The 13,977-nt window shown below is 32.4% G+C and overlaps 1 protein-coding gene and 1 long non-coding RNA gene across 3 annotated transcripts in view; one reads left to right on the plus strand and one right to left on the minus strand.

Moving 5' to 3' along the window:
• The window catches only part of LOC124634364 (modifier of mdg4-like), a 486,707-nt gene that overhangs the window by 366,079 nt on the left and 106,651 nt on the right, over positions 1-13,977 (plus strand). The window lies entirely within an intron of this gene.
• On the minus strand, positions 6,202-13,806 carry LOC124634372. The gene is made up of 2 exons (XR_006984854.1): positions 9,119-13,806; positions 6,202-8,933 (listed from the first exon to the last, which is right to left on the minus strand). It is a non-coding gene; the product is annotated as an uncharacterized LOC124634372 (long non-coding RNA).

The following is a 13,977-nucleotide window of genomic DNA, read 5'->3' on the forward strand; positions in this document are numbered from 1 at the left end:
AACCACAAAACAAACAAAAAACTTTCTCTTAATATCGATGAGCTTTAAAAAATCAAATCCTAAAAAAATACTTAGTTAAGTTCTGTTACAGCCTTTTTATCGTCCCACTGCTGGGCACAGGCCTCCTCTTACACGGAGAAGGATTGAGCATTAATCTTAGTTAAGTACTCAAACCAAGTAGGTTAAGTATGGAAATCAGCAAAACAATTCCTTTGTTTAGTTAAGCACAAGTTTATAAGGCAAGAACTACATTTAAATAGAATAGAATAGAATAGAATAGAATAGAATATCATTTATTTGCATAAAACATGGTATACAAGATGGTAAGTTAAAATATAATTGAACATACATGTTTTGCTCAATACATAAGCGTGCAAATTTTACATGCATAACAATACAATAATAAGTTATCTAATCTTATGCTCTAGGAATTCCTTGACACTGTAAAAACTATTAGTAGACAACCATTTATATAATTTGATTTTGAATAATCTTATATTTAACATTTTGAATTCATTTGGAATTTTATTATACACGCGGACACACATAAACATGCAATTTTTATTGTATTTTGCAAGTCTTGGCAAAACATCTAATGTGAGCCTGTAAGGGTCGCGACGGCTTCGAGAATGAATATCGCTGGCTCTAGTGAACAGCTCTATATGTCTTCGGACAAACAAACAAATTTCTAAAATATAAAGGGACGGCAACGGTAACAAATCAAGTTTTTTAAATATCGGCCTACAAGAGTCGTCAGGTTGAAGCCCATATATTGCTCTAATGCATTTTTTTTGAGCGACAAACGCTCTATTTTGATCAGTGCTATTACCCCATATAATTAAGCCATAACGTAGCACCGATTCCACATATGCATGATACGCAGTAATTGACGTTTTAATGTTCGTTACGTTTTTGATCTGTTTTAGTGCATATACAAACTTATTAATTCTTTTGGAAACTGTATCAACATGTGCTTTCCAGTTGATGTCTTGATCCAAAATTACACCAAGAAATTTCGTTTGTGTTACCTCGTGTAATCTATGTATATTCATTTTAATATTAGATTTCGCATTTGATTTATTAAATTGTATATAAACGGACTTCTTTAAATTAATAGATAGGTTATTTTGTTTTAGCCATTCAATTAAACTCTCAACTACGTTATTAATTTCAGTTTCGTGGTCGGCAATTGTATTGTTTCTTTTATCAGATGTCACAATAATAGATATGTCATCGGCGAATAAAATACATTTATGATTAGTTATGTCAATTATCGAATTTATATATAATAGGAATAGAATAGGGCCTAAAACACTTCCCTGTGGGACGCCATATTTATTATAACTGATTTCAGAATAGTGTAATGTCAGATCATTATTATTATCCATTCTTGTAATGGCCACACATTGTCGTCTATTATTTAGATAAGACGATATCCATTGAAGTGAAATGCCTCTTATGCCAATTGATTCCAATTTCTGCAGCAATAAGTCATGAGAAACTAGATCGAAGGCCTTAGATAAATCAAAGAACAGTCCTGTCGTGTAATGATTATGATTAATATTCGTTAATATTATTTTTATTACATTGTAAATCGCTAACGTTGTGGATTTATTTTTTTGAAAGCCAAACTGTTCCTTCTTTATAATATTAAATTTATTACAGAATTCTATTAATCTTTTATACATACATTTTTCAAATATTTTCGATATAATAGGTATTAAGGTTATTGGACGGTAGTTATTAACGTCTGACTTCTCTCCGTTTTTATAAAGAGGCTTAACAATTGACAGCTTCAGAGCTTCAGGAAAAGTGCCAGTTGAAAATGATAAATTAATTAAATATGATAAAATTTCAATTAGTTCATTAGTGCATGCTTTAATAATTTTCGTGTTAATTTCATCATAGCCTTCAGAATTTGTGTTATTTAATGACATTATCACCTCTCTAACTTCATTTTTTGATACTGGTTTAAGAAACATAGAGTGGGCTATTGAACATTCGCTACAGTTTAGTGCTACACAATTACTAGAGGAATGCGCCATATTAATATAGTGTTGATTAAAAACTGTTGCTATTTCTTTGGGATCTGAAATCACCTTGCTATCAATTTGAATATATTCAATGCTATCCCTATGAGTGTTGTCCATGATCTCATCTTTTATTACTCTCCATACAGCTTTACATTTGTTTTCACTGTTGTTTATGAATTTGATGTTAGCGTTCTTTTTTGATGAGTAAATACATTTTTGTAAAATCTTTGAGTATTTGATGTATTTGGTTTTATTTCTTACATTTTTGCTCTTATAATATTTGAAGCGCAAATACCGTTTTGTTTTGCAACACTGTTTTAGACCTTTTGTTATCCAGGTCTGTTTTCTTTTACTATTAAGGTTCACTTTTATCTTTATTCTTGGGAAACACAGATTATGAAAAAGGCATACTAATTCGTGAAAAGAATTAAATGCTAAATTTAAGTCGTTCTTCGCGTAGGCATCGGACCATGACAGATTACCTATGCATTCCTTAAATTTCTTGATATTATCCAAACTATAATCTCTTTTATAAAAATTATATCTTGCCTGGTTTTGTATCTGTTTTAAGGGGAAAGTCAACATTTGTGCAGTGTCGTGGTCGGATAGATGAAGTGGCAGTATTGTAGCATTAGCATTGGGGATATTACTTAGAATGTGATCGATACAGGAAGATTTGCGAGTTGGACTGTTAATATGTAATTTTAAGTTATAATTGTATGATAGTTCTTGCAATTGATTAGCAATATTATTTTTTAGGAGCGTATTAATGTTAAAGTCGCCTGCCAAGACCACGCTTATTTTGGAATTATATTTTTTAAATATATGATCCAAGAGACTGTTTAATTTAATCAAAAAATTTGTGGGATCGGAGTGAGGTGTTCTATAAATACAGATAATAATCAACTTCTGATGTGGAAGTTCTACGCCACATACTTCGAAGGTATTTTGAGTCGCGTATGTACTTATGAAAGGTAATTCTTTATAAACGAGATTTTTTTTAAGCAGAATACAGGTACCGCCCCTTTGCTTTTCTCTGCAAAAATAAGCCGTCATATTGTAGCCATGGATTTTGACATGCGATTCACTACCTTTTTTTATGAAGGTCTCGGAGAGGCATATTGCGTCTGGACTATTGTTTATCTCTTGGAGTTCTTGTAGTGTAAGTTCAAGGAGCTCTTTTTTGGATAGGATACTAGCAATGTTTTGGTGTAGTATTTTAAAACTATGAGATCTCGGAATTTCTGACTCGAAATAACTTTGAATTATTTTTTATTACCGGAAAATAATACGGGATTGTTCCTTTTTTGGGTTTCTCGGTGGAGGTTATTAAGATTTCTGATTGTTGCCGAGAAAGGCTTACACGATCAAAATAGAACGGAATTGTTCCTTTTTTAGGTTTATTAAGTTTGATGTTCTTATTAGCACTTGATTTGTTACTTCGCATATGATTGACAAGGTTCCTAGGATCAAGGTATTTCTCATAATAATCATTATAGTCAATTAGATAATTAATTTTAGTACACAATTCGGATATGTTATTAGATTTACATTCAAGAAATTTACATTTTTTATAATTTATACATACATTTTTAAGACGATAATTAAGTTTATTAACATCAAAGAACTCATTTTTAAACACATTTAAGACAATGGTCATGTTATTATAAAATGTATCTAGTATAGTTTGTAATTGAGATAATACATAGTTTAAATTGTGATCATTTTCTCCTAAACAAATTACAAGTTTGTCATTATGATTTAATTTAGCGTAACGGCAGCTCATTATTATTTGACTACTGAGTGCGTTTGGTTTCGTATTCGCGGTGATCGTATACTTTTCATACCTCGTATTTTGTCTCGAATGTATCATGGCTGCTGCTAGACCAACACACTGCTGAGAGCCAAAGATAAAAACCCTACTCGTCGGTTCGTGCTTTTGCTCTTCGCTGTAAGTAGGCGCGTCGAGGTTACTTGTAGTATTTGTAGTTCCATGATTACTTCTTAATAATGCCTCTGTAGATGTTCGAGCTGTTATATTACTACGTTGCATCGTTTCCATTGTTTTTGTGAGAGTTTCAATCTGTTGTTGTGCTTCTTTCAGATTTTGTTGAAGATCCGCGATTTTTTGTTGAAGAGAAATAACTTCAATGCTCTTGTAAAAGTCGATATTCGTTTTATTTGGCAAAGGAGTACAAGGTGTAGAGACCGAGTTTTGAGGCAGTAGGGAGAGTCTTTTCCTCTTCTGTTTGAAAGCTGGGCTGTTTTCAGAGGTTATTGGAGAATAGCACAGTGATTTTAACATTTTTATTTCTGCAGTTAATTTATTTATTTGCTGGTTAAGCTTGCTATTTTCTAGAAGGGTATTCTCTAGTTCATTTTCTGCACTATCCAGTTTAAGTGTAAGAACTTCTATGGTGTTTTTCATTTCCAAAACTGTTAATGTTTCAGATATTTCAGATATTGTGCCATCAACGCTGTGAGAAAGTTTATTAGGTGTATCAAATGTCTCATCTGAAGATTCATTTTCGGATAGTATGTGGGAATCCAAGATGTCGTTAGTTTTAAGGGTGGCTGTTGCAAATTGCTTATTTTCCCGGAAGTTATCACTAGGTCCTGGGCCTGGGGATAGATTTTTAAAATGTAGGTTAGGTCGTTTTCTCGTTGTAATGTTTGATATATCAGATATAGGATCGATAGTAGGGCCTTTTTTCTTGCATAGTTTGCATCGCCATTTCTTCTTAGATTCCTGGTCCATAAGACGGTAGGTTTGTTCCGGATAACCATCACAATCCGGCTCGTAACGGTTGTTACACGTTGAACATAAAGCTGTCTTCCTGATGTCGACTGACTTTTTGCATTTAAAGCATATAACTTTTTCAGATATTTTGCGGTCGCTTTTTGCACTATTTTTAGTCGACATTTTGTAATTTTATTTAGAATTGTCTTTAAATAATTCGTAAAAAAGTAAAGAAAAAGTAAAGAAGTAGTAAAAATCACAAAATTAGTATCGCGGCGAGTTGTGGCTGCCGAGATTCGAACGTAGACTCGTTTGAGTTCCAGAAGCGCACTTAGAAACCGCTGCGTTGCGAGCAAGTTTAGTTAAGCTTTCAAATTAGAGTACTGTTGCCCAGTTATAATAATTAGTGGTCGTTGACATTTCACCAATAGGATTCAAGATAACCATTTATGGTCACACAACGCACATCGTACACTCTATGATGAGTCACACTGAGTCACTGGTTCACGATTCCTTTGTTTATTTAAGTTTTTGCCGTTTTGTTTTTTGATGTTTATTAACACATTGTTTGACTTGAATAAAAACTGCTTTCGCGGTGCTTTTACTTATTACTTTGTGCATCGACTAATATCAATTTGATTGTTGAGAACTTGTATTTACTGTTTAATAAAAAATACTTCAACGGAGCTATCACTCTTCGTGTACGTCTGCGAGGACGCGCGCGCGCAAACTTCGAAAATCGTGTTTTGTTGTAATGGCAGGACCTGCACCTAGACTGTTTAGCTTCGTACACAGGCATATGTTTTGCCTCAGAAGTGCGGCGGCTCTTAGTTGGAAGTCTTGGAAGACTGATAGTTGCTCTTCCTCTTCTATTTTGAATTATCTGCTTAGTCTGTACAATATCGGAATTTTCTAACAAATTACCGATGGCTTCATCGTCTAACTCTGCGAAAATGATCATAATTTACCAAAAAGTTCTGCCCAATGTGAATTTTTTATCACATAACATTACTTATGTTTACCAAAAATACAATTATTATTAAGACAAAGTACTGATTATTTATCTTTTAACCTGTTTAATTTTAATAGAGCAAAGCCACCGATCTAAATGATAATAAGAGATTAAACATACCTCTTCTCCGGCGTGACTCCATTTTTTAAACGTGAATGGCTTCCGACGTTGATTTACCTAAGGTTCACTTATTTGTTATATCTTAACCAATCAGAGAAAACTTCAGAAACTTCGAAATTCGAATATGTGATTATTGAAGGACAGTGGACAGAATTTTGAACTTTACAATATTTTAGCTGAGCAGGAACCGTGAAGTATATTTTGTAAATCACAATGGGCAGGACGAGGCTAAAGCTATATTTTATACTGGAAGGAATTCTAAAGAATAGAAAATAAATCTGAAATAAAACTAATCATTCACTTCACACTCATTCATTTATTTATGTAAATATTCATTCAATACAAAACAATAAAAGGTAATCAAAACTGAAATACATAGACAATAGATATATTCTTTACAATGATATAACAAAAAAACTAAAATATTTTAAAAAAGTTTATGTGATACAATGGGCGGTGTTATCGCTCACACACATCCTGGATAGATTGAGACGAAAGGAAATAACCATATAGCGGGTAGCCTATATTGTACTCTATTTCTCTAAATATTATTTCATTACATATACAAAATATTTAGATTTCTTTAAAACGATCCGTAAGCCTTCCTCAACTTCGTGAATCTGTAAGTCCCGTCCACACATTTCTCGCATCTCGGGGGTAGATGCGTATGGTTCGTCACCGCAGTCACAATATTACCACACTTACCTAGTTTTATGAACGCTCGGCACTTTTCACTGTTTTTTTGCGAACAACGAAGTAAAGACTTGCCTTTAACGTGGTAGGAATAAGTGTAGTTATTGTAAAGGATCACCGATTTGCCCTTAGCTAAGGGTATGACGTGGTAAGTCGCTGAAAGAAGACAAAAAAAAATATGTATCACAAAAAATTCAAATAAGTCCCTAACTTAGTATGGGAGGCATGCAGATATCTATAAAAATATCAATTCAAAGCATTATTCAATAAAATATACCAACTTGATGTTCTTTTAGTCAAAGCGTGTGGTTACGTGGCAAGAGATAAAAATTAAACAAAAGAAGACAAGATATGTTCATAATTTATTTGGTAGGATAAAAATAAACATAATTTATGGAAGAACATGACTCCAAAAAAAGTCATCAAAAATCACAAATTCTTTGGTATTTAATTTTGAATTTTAATCGATCAAAGTATTTTTTTTTCTAGTCATAGGATTTAGTTACTACGTAGTACCCTTGATCAGTTAATAAGCAGCTTGGAGGATAGTGGTTATGGACAGCATTACTAAAAACAATGTTGCCAGCTCTATCTATTCGCAGAAATGCACCACATTTTTTGCTCAACTTCTGGGAACACTGAAGGCGAGACCTGCCCCTCACGTGGTATGAAAAAGTGTAGTTTTCAAAAAGTACCACCGATTTCCCACCAGCTAGAGGTAGTATTTGGTAGTCTGAAAATAGAACATTAGTTACTTTTTTTGAAGGAGACATATTTTTTTTATCATATTGGTGGTAGAAAAAATAAAACGCTTTTTATGAACATCTTGGTATATTTCCTTTATTTAAAGAAAAAAACAAAACGATTAAACTAACTCTAAAGAAAACACAATACGCGAACTATTTATCAACTCCTCCGCAATTGTTTTTAAAATAATTTTTAAACTAACAAAAACATCACCAATAGACTTTAAGTAACTGTACAACCAACAGCATTATGGTACCCACTTAAACCTATTTAATATAATTAATGTAAGTACAAAAATATGTTCTTGATTGCAATTCGAGTTTTCGCTTAAAGCATAGACTTTCGCACCCACACGCAGAAGAGTGAGACACTAAAGTTATTCAATAAATTCAATGAAAAGAACAGTTTTTTTTTTCAACCCCAACCTCAATCTATAGTAATTTATTTTCTAACTTAAAATTTATTTATTAAAAAATATATTTTTATTAATAAAAAACCGAATACATTTTTTTTTTACCAAGGATTTACTCTAATACGAACACTAACGAAACAATTTGTGCTCAAACTTAATTTAAATTTTCACATAAAAAATAATTAATATATATGTAATACAAAACTTAATTTTCACATAAAAGATATCCATTTCGTCACTATTCTTTTTGAGTCAACTAATTTATTAACGAGCTAAGAATTATTTTTTCTGTGTTTATTCTTTAATTTTTGGAGTCTATCGAATAACGTACTCTTTGGTATATCATATGTAAGCGAAGCTTGTCTCAGACTGATTTCCTTGTTGTATATTTTATTGACCGCAACCCTCAAAATTGCTTTATACCAATCCGTTTTCCTGTGTTCTTTTGTATAAACAAATCTCGCGCTTTCTGTGGACCATAAACATATATGTATTATTTTATATGTCTTAAAATAAGTATGCATTCTTGAGGTAAGTTAGTACTTAATTAGTATAAAAAGAAATTAAAATAAAATAACTGTTATTTGTATTTGCTGTAATAAAATAAAATCTATTACAAACATATGAAGATTGTTTTACTAAGTATATATAAAAAAATAATTCCAAATAACTAATCCAAGTGACAGCAGAAATACACTCAAAACATCCTGCATAAATTGAAGATATAAAAAGTCGGTAATAACAAGTATCAGTGTCAATAATACACGACAAAGAAAAACTAAATAAATAAAAATGTTTAGAATGGACAAGTCAGTGAAACCTTAATTGCAAAACAATTTGTTAGTTTAATGGAGCGAGTAGACCAGAAGAAACATTTGTGTGCGACAATGGCGTGCAATGGCGGAATCTCGCCTACAGGCTAATAAAATCTTCAATTTGATATCTTGATATATTCCCCAGTAGTCGTTCTATGAAATTTCGGGGGCGGGTGATTGTGATTAGTGTCAGCATGTATTATCGTCACTCCATCATCTTCGACCTTCAGTTTGGCTGGGCATTTGCCCCGACGTCGCTTCGAACAGATTAGGTTACCCCTCCCTGGGGATGCATGAAAGGTATATCCCTGGTAAACTATCATTGGCTTGCCGTAAGCATCTGATATCAATTCCACGCGGTCTGTAAAAAATACTAGATTTTTATAACTTCCACCAAACTTTGCTTTTGTACTTTACGTACTAGAGATGTAGACATTAATATTGACAAAAAGATTAGGGTATAAAAATAAGGAAAATAATTAAGTAAGATAGGTTTATTTCTAATCAGTTATCTAGTCCATAGTTTTGATATCAACAGATCCTTACATACAATCCATTAGGTGCTTTATAATACTTCGGAGGTGGATGATTATGATCAGTTTTAGCGAGGACGACCTCTCCATCGTCGTTCAGTCGGATCTTGGCATCGCATTTGCCCTGTTTTCGCCTCGAACAGCACAAATACTTCTTAGTCTTATCGATGTATGAAAACGTATATTCTTTATACACCATCAACCCACTCGTTGCAGATGTCGGCATGTAAGTTAAACCATTTTCTGAAAAATAACCGTTAATTTATTTTGGTAACCAAGTGGATATACTCAGGAGCAGATTATTGTGGCCACGGATGTAAAAATGCTTTTAACATCTTAAATACTTTTTATGTTATGTAATAAATATCAACCATTAACATACCATCATGATTTTAAATTATCAAAATACTATATTACAATTTCTGAGTAATTGTTTAAAGAACAGCAGATGGCTTAGCACAAGCTTTTGCATTAAAATGGAACTGGACGGAAACATAGCTCGCCTGCAAGATCTAGGGTGGGCCAAAAGAGTGACAGAATGGAGGGGGGCAGTGGGCAAAAGAAAGAGGAGACCATACTACAGATGGGAGGACGAAATAAAAAGCACAGCGGGTCCAAACTGAATACAAAGGGTCAAACACAAAACGTGAACATTACTAAATATTTATAATAAAACTTCACATTTTTTTATAAAATGTTGTATTTATTTAAAGTTCCATATTAATATTCTTACAATAATATTACTAGAGAACAGTCTTGGATATTTTAGGAAAAAAACACGTTTTTTGTTTTTTATGTCCACGGTGAGATTGTGTTGTCTGCAGAAGGCAAAATGTGACTTTATTATAATCATATTAATAAGTTCAAGAATAGAAAAAAATGAAAAAAAAACCTGAAATGGAGTTCTCCTCGATCCCTAAACAAAACATAATAAAAACGTATACCAATTCAGTTCAATTTTTTATTGACATTTGTCCACAGAACAGACAATCAGCTTCTGTAGACGCACTTGAATGAAAACATATTAATAACATCTTTGCAAATTCAAAGTGAGTCATTTAAAAAGCGAATTTGCTTCTTGATCTTCCTTCTTGTGATTGTCTTTTTTTCCAGACGTTAATCTGCTGTGTTCATCATGCACTAAGAAGTCATGGATTGCTTTTCTTATCTCTTGAGTCTTAATCGTTTTTATTATTTTTTTACCACCTCCTTTTTTCTTTTCCAGTTTATTACTTGCTCTTAACCACCTCATTCTATATTTAGCCATTTTAGATTCTAATTCAAGAACTCTTCTCTGTAAATTATTATTTTCTGCAACAAGTCTTCGTCTATTCCTTGTAGCCATCGCTCTGCCAACTTGTATACGCGAAAACGAAGGACTTGATGGAGGCGTGTTCTCTTGCACAAAATCACGTTCCCTTTTTTTTAGCTTTTTCCTTGTCGCGTTTCTTTTTTGCTTTTTCTCTCCATATTTTTCTTATCTGCTTTTGTTCTCTTGGCGTGTAGTCTTTAATAGTCTTAAGTTGCTGTTTTTTAGCTTTGTATCTCTCCCTATCCTTCCTTCTTCTTTCTTCGAGAGCTGCGTCATCCATTTTGGCCCGCGCACGGCGTATACTAAGTTTTTTCTGCTCGCGTCTGCGTTTCTTTTTTTCTTCTTCGGAAAGCTTCCCTGATCGACTTGTTCGTGGCATAATAACTGGAGCAAAAAACAAGGACCATCATGCGCTAAGCAAAACACAAATTAAAGTGGAAGATAAAAGTGCAAAACCATCATTTATTTTGCTCACAAATATATTATCATTTATATAATAAATTATTTAACTTCGGTGTTAAAATCTTAAATAATATCAAACACAAAAAATATATATTTTCAAAACCTTATTAAATGATCTTAAAAATTCATCATCAGATCTTTAGCAATTAACCTGTGTATAATATGAATTAAGATGAACCTCTCTTATCTATAAATCAGCTGAAAGTGATTAACACAATTGTATTTTTTTCGAATATAGCGAAATCCAGAGAAAGTTGGCTTGGTTTGAGGGAGGCCTTTACCCGTAGAGGATCCCTCTTCTTACAGAATAATTTTAATTAAAAAAATTAAAAACACGTTTTTCTTTTTTTTTATTAACACAACTTTGTAAACCAGTATTTTTTTTTAATCTAGCTTTTTTATTTGATTTATTGGCTAATTTTGACAAACAGTCCATTACTGAGCCTCGTGAATTTCGGCGGAGGATGATTATGGACCGCATAAACGTCCACGATGTTCCCTGATTTATCCAATTTCAATTTAGCTTTACATTTCAAGTTAGTCTTTCTCGAACAATACGGGTACATTTTGTTCCGACCGTGGAAGGAAAAGGTGTAATTTTGATACATGATAAGGGATCTCCCGTTAACCAGATGAATCGTCTCATAGCCAATACCTGAAATAAATAACACAAGTAGATTATTTATACCCAGTACGTGTAATAACATTATAAGTATGGTTTTCTACTCTAGGATCAAAACAAAGGGAGTAATGTCAGTGAATAAATATGAGCTGTGTGTAACCAAGTATTTTTACAACTAAGCCAGATAGCATATTTTTGAACAGAGTATAGCAGAGCAGATTTTCTGTGACATAAATAAAATCATGTTCTAACTATAGATCCTGACTTTATTTCAGTATGACATATTTGAATATTACAACACCACTATTTTCATTTATCTTACTAATATGATAAAGAGGGAACAATTGTTTGTTTGTTCGTACCCTGAAGGCTCTAAAAATGTAAATTTTCAACATATACTGGCAGCAAAGAAAGTTAACTCACGAGCAAATAATCTGGGCTATAAATATGTTTTTATTTACAAGAGAAAAATATTTTTAACGTACAAAAACTTCTAAATATGGCATTATGATTTTCTCAAAGCAGATTTAATGATAAGTAAATCAATGTTTCGAGTTAATTTTATTTTAGATTAAGAATCTACTTTCACAAATGTTCCATCTTCCAGTCTAACATATTTCGGGGGCGGGTGATTATGATTAGCATTAGCTTCCACGATGTTCCCCCATTTATCCAATTTTAATTTAGCTTGGCAGTTCGTAGTAACTCTCCTGGAGCAATACGGGTACATTTTGTTCCGACCGCGAAAGGAAAAGGTGTAATTCCGATACATGATCAGCGATCTCCCATTCGGCAGAGTAATTGTCTCGAAATTCATGTCAACTAAAAATAAATAAATCTATTACTTACTACATTTGTTTAAATATGATAGATAAGTACCTACTCAAGCCAAAGATTATGTTGGTGTCAAAGTCAAAGTCAAATCATTATTTCATTTAGGCTTTTACAGCACTTATGAACGTCAAAAATATAACTAAGTTTGAATGAAATGTGAACGATTTTGAGTGACAATTCATCGTTAAATTGTATGGAATTCATTGTATTTGTTAAACATGTATCCTTTTTTTAGAATTTTAGAAGAACTCAAGAGGGTCTCAGGAATAGGAATCCTTACATGAACCAAAGCCAGTAATTAGATTAAAATATAATACACACATCACATATCGTAAAATCACAACACAGCAAACATTGACATTAACTTAATTGCATATGATTACTTATTCAATAGTAGTTTTTATTTTCAAAATAAATAAAATAAAAATTATACATTTCAATCGATTTTCCAACAAAAAAAATAAACTCCTTAAAATTATGGTTAGGTAGACACTATTAGTAATCAAACATTATGATACCTTATAGCGAGGTATTTGTATAATAAAAAGAAGGAATATACCTAACTAAAAATAAATAATTTAATGCGTAAGTTTATACATTTTTGTAAATATACCTTTTAGTAAGTAATGTTGACTAGTTGACTACAATACATCTGTACCTAGATTATTTTTTCAGATGTGTTGTAACCAATACATTTACTTAGAGATAAGTTATAAATCAACTAATAAATAAAATCATCAATAAATTTTCAACATCATTGCACTTAAAAAAGACGAATGCCCATTTCTACCAGGTTAGTGGCTTAGGCTCCCAGTGGTCGATGTGGCCCCAACTGGGAGCCTAAGCCACTAACCCCCGATAGGTCCCAAAATAATTTCACCATTGGTTATGTGACACTCAAAGCATTAAGCCCTTATAATTTAAGGTGAAAAAATGTCATATACCTAAATAAGGGAACACCTAACGACAGTTTTAATTTCATCATTGGTTAAGTGACACTCAAAGCATTAAGCCCTTATAATTGAAGGTACCCCTAACATAAAGGAAATTACGTAGGTGACTCTTTAGTGCCAGCCATTCGACTTCCCTTTACAGAAGGAATGAAAAATAATGTACCTATATGTCGCAGGCATTTGATTGAACGACTTGCGCCTTCATGAAATAACTCGCAAAAAGGCACAAGTTGTTCAATCAAATAGCAGCTGTAACTTAACTGCGACATGTATATTATTACTGAAACACAAAAATATACTCTCCTTTATTCGTGACATGATACTCAGGCGGTGGATGATTATGTTCAGTCATGGCCGACAAGATATTTTCCTTCGCATCCAACTTCATTTTAGCCGGACACTTCCAAAGCTGTCTTTTCGAACAGCATAATTGAGTTTTACCATTTTTATATGAATATGTATATTTTTTATACATAACAACTCGACCGCGACTTGTCTTCACTTCTCTAATGGCATCATTATCTATTATATAAAGAAAAAGTCTTGATTAGGTTTGTTTTGTAGAAAAGTGTCAATACGAATCAAGAATTAATAAATGAATTAGTTAAGGAGACTAGTAATAACAAAAAAAACTTTACATATTTTTATTCATTTAATAAGAATTCGACCAAACTAATGACTATTTCCAC

This window comes from Helicoverpa zea, chromosome 11 (assembly GCF_022581195.2).
Source record: "Helicoverpa zea isolate HzStark_Cry1AcR chromosome 11, ilHelZeax1.1, whole genome shotgun sequence".
Classification (NCBI taxonomy): domain Eukaryota; kingdom Metazoa; phylum Arthropoda; class Insecta; order Lepidoptera; family Noctuidae; genus Helicoverpa; species Helicoverpa zea.